Consider the following 4,356-nt stretch of genomic DNA (forward strand, 5'->3'; position numbering starts at 1 on the left):
AAGAATTTTTTAAATAATTTGGTATAGCTGAAGTACGTGTAGTGTGCAGTAATGTCCTAGACCTTCACGTTCACTGGCCACTCAGTCACTGACTCACCCAGAGCAACTTCGTTCCTGCAAGCTCCGTTCATGATAAATGTCCTATACAGGTGTACCATTTTTTATTTTTTATATCATGTTTTTACTGTACCTGTTCTATATTTAGATATGTTTAGATATACAAATACTTGCCACTGTTACAATTGCCTGTAGTATTCAGTACAGTGATATGCTGTACAGGTTTGTAGCCTAGGAGCAATAGGCCGTACCATACAGCCTAGATGTGTAGTAGGCTACACCATCTAGGTTTGTGTAAGTACACTCTGTGATGTTCACACAGTGATGAAATCGTCTAAGGATGCATTTCTCAGATGTATTCCTGTTGTTAAGGGCCACATGACTGTATATAATGCAGAAGAGGGAGAGTTCTATGCTAGCTGGGTTAGGTGGGCAATGGCTTTATGGGCAAAGAAAAATAATACAATATAAAAATAATATTAATACAAGTGCTAACGTGATTAAAATAGCATAGAAAAAAAATATGGAAGTAGAAAGCATAAAGCCCATAGGCAGTGAGGGGCAGTACCCAGGCCTGTTCACCTTACATAAGCGAGTGAGCAGGTTCGGACTAGAATGTGGAGAGTCTCTGGTGTTCTTCAAAGTTCTTGTTTCCTCTGAGAGCAAGGCTGAAGGTTTCTGAGCAAAACATCGATAACGTAAAAGTTGAGGTATAGCCAAGGAAGTGAGGTATTAGGAACCAAATAGAAAGATAAGAATATGGCAGAATATAGTTTATGTGTTAAGAGTCTTACTTGGGGTGGAAAGTGTGTATATGGTAAGTTAATTTATAATTATAATTAAGGTACCAAAATTACATGGGAACTTAAGTGCAGCATGGTCTTCTGCATCGGATTATGGAATGGAAGAAAGAGTATTGGTGGAGAAACTGGGAAAACCAAATAAAGCCTGTAGTTTGATTAATAGTACTTCATCAATGTTATCTACTTAGTTTTGATAAATATGTTACCACTAGAGGAAGCTGATTGCAGAATATATGAAACTCTGAGTACTCTATTACACCTTTTCCGTAAATCTAAAATTATTCCAAGATAAAAAGATAAAAAATATACATGGAAGAGTTAATAATATAGCCATACAATATATTATATATATAGTATATATATTTATATAAACACACACACACAAAGATAGGAAAGAGATAACTCTCTGGGTTGTAGTGTTATAGCTAATATTTTTCTTCTTTATAATTTGTTCCACGTTTTCCACATTAGCTTCTGTTTTCTTTAATTATAGAAAAATACCTTTAAAGAAATCTTCAGCAACCGAGGTAATTCACTGGACGTTGGGATAATGAAGATAGAATGGCCTGTAAAGGAACAATGGTACAATACTAAAAATTGGCCAATATACGCATTGCTCCATCCAAGTGCACATAATGAGAACAAATATTTTTTAAGTACTTATTACTGTTTCAAGATATTTAAAAATTGTTTCCTGTAGTCTATAAGCAATAATTTATATCTCTATCACACATAACTTTTTTTTGTTTTGTTTCAACCAACTTGTTCTCTACTCCTCCCCACCCCCAGCCCCCAGTTCCTGGTAACCTCCATTTTGCTCTCCACCTTATAAATTTAACTTGTTTAGATTCTACATATAAGTGAAATCATGTGATATTTTTCTTTCTGTGCCTGGTGAATTTCATTTAACATAATGTCCTCCAGGCTCATCCATGTTGTCCCAAAAGACAGAATTTTGGGGTTTTTTAAGGCTGAATTATATTTCACTGTGTGTCCAGACCACATTTTCTTTATCCATTATCTGGTGATAGACACTTAGGTTGATGCCATATCTTGGCTACTGTGAATAATACTTCAAGGAGCAGGGGAGTGCGGACATCTTTTTGACCTACTGGTTTCATATCCTTTGGGTATATGACCAGTAGTGGGATTGCTGGATTGCATGGTAGTTCTAGTTGTAATTTTTGACTAACTTCCATACCACTTTCCATAATAATCGTATTCATATACATTCCCACCAACAGTGTACAAGGGTTCCCTTTTCTCCACATCCAGCACTTGTTATCTTTTGTCTTTTTGATAATAGCTGTTCTAATAGGTGTAAGATGATACATATGTAAAGTTTTTAATGTCTTCTGCTTTGTTTTGCCCTTCCAAATTGTGACCAACTTGAGGTTGTATTCATCCTTATATCTCTAGGACCTAGCACGATATCAGGCATATCTAAATAATTTATAAATATGTATTCAATTACTGATGCAATAGATATGAAGTAGTCAAATTCTTATTTGCAATGGAAATTTAAGATGTGGATTGACTCATTCAATCCTCACAAAAACCCTGTAAGATAAATTCTACAATTATTTTTCCTATTTTACAAATGAGTAAATTTAGGCAGAGAGGAGATGAGTAACTTGTGTAAACCAGAGAGCAGGTAAGTGGTGGAGCCAGTATTGACACCCATATGGTCTATTTGCAAACATCCATATGCTGCTTCATATTCTTTCCCCACATGGTTGTGGCAGAGTCAGCCCCGGCACCAGGGCTTCTGAATCCCGGTTATCGTCGGTGGGACACTCTGACACACAATACAGCCAAACCACAACCTTTCAGCATAAGATGCTCTGTGTCTCTAAAATTTTAGCCTATTTTCCATAACTCACAGCAAGTCATTTCACAGAGTAGTAGATGTATAGTTTCTTTTTTTCCTAACTCTACAATTGTCCATGCCAAATATTATTTTCTTTGCTTCTACACTTGCCTAGGCCATTTTGTTTTTGAATTGTGACTTCTGATAAGCTTGTTACTCTTTCTAGCAATGACATTGACCAAACCAAAATTATTCCCATGATTAAAGTTTTAAATTTCCAGTCACCAGTTGAACAGATATGTTGGTTAAGCATGCGATGGCGCACATGACCCAGGGTTTGATTACAGCTCCACATTTTACAGAACGTGTGACCTTAAGCAACTTACTCATATCTTTGATTTTTATTTTCCCCACCTATAAGGTGAAAACTAAAATAGAACTACTTGCTTTATAGGACTGCAGTGAGAATTAAATGAGATTCTGCATATTAGAAACTTAGAACATTGTTCACTAAGTGGGAATTATAATACACATTAAAGTAGCTATTATTATTTTCTATTAACTTTAGTGTAAAGATTCTAAAATTCAGGAAATAATTTTAGACAATCAATTCTTGCTACATGTTCCTCTTACTCCCTTCTTCCTTCCATCTGCACTAAAGAAATTGATTTTGGTCCAGGGCATCCACTGGTGGCTCCAAGAAAGTAGTTCATTCTTCTTGCAGTGGAGGCTTATTCTGCCCTGGACTAGAGTTCCTCAATTCTTCTATTACTTTTCCAGATCCACCTGCCCAGGGGACACAAGATCACCTTCTAGAAGAGAGACCACCTCCCAAAGCTACTGCCTGCTGAGTGATGATTTAAGAGTGGTCCTGCATGAAGTATGACTCTGTAGTGAGCTCCTTGTGCCTTTTGTAGGTTCAGGTTCCATTTCAAGCAGAACCAAAAACATTTTATTTAGCACTTGTATAGCAATGTAGAAGAGTGGTGGAGAAAACACACTGTGTTTTCCATTCTCCTGCGTATATATCTCTCTCTCTCTCTGCCTCTCTGTAACTACAATATACGGTTTTTATTACTTTAATAAACTGTGAATGGATTTGCGTGCAAGATGAAACTAGTGAAAGGTTTGACTGAGAATAAACATTTTTTCCTCTCTGTGTGTTTCGTTTTTTTTACAGTAGAATGCATCCCTGAAAACCTTCCAGATTCTCTACCTTCTGATCATACTGTCTATTATAATTCTGCCCGATGGCAAACTTCTCTTTATTGACTTTAAATTACATTTAATCCTGTTAGGATCACTTCTTATTGAAAAGCATGCATTGTGATGGCATTGACAGGAATCCAGGAGACAAGATGCCCAGCCAGAGGAAAATAAACTCTTGGAGCTTTCTAATGCTTGTCATTTTCATGCTGGGCCCAGCTGTGTAGCCTCTTGAAGGATATAGAGGATTGGGGTGCTCAGTGCAGATAATGGTGGGCTCCTGGGAGGTGTAGAGAGCTCTCCACCACAAGAAAATAATCTTTTGAGCCCAGTGGACTAAGAACCAAAGGCCATTTTGAGCTAAGACAGTATAATTCTATTAGTAAAAAGCCCTTGCAGGGGGAAATTGCCTGTGTTAAAATCTGTGCACAAATTAAAATACCAGGGCTAAGGGGGAAAATATCTCTATAAAAGGCTTTA

Source organism: Propithecus coquereli, unplaced genomic scaffold (genome assembly GCF_000956105.1).
Source record: "Propithecus coquereli isolate 6110/MARCELLA unplaced genomic scaffold, Pcoq_1.0 Scaffold87, whole genome shotgun sequence".
NCBI lineage: Eukaryota > Metazoa > Chordata > Mammalia > Primates > Indriidae > Propithecus > Propithecus coquereli.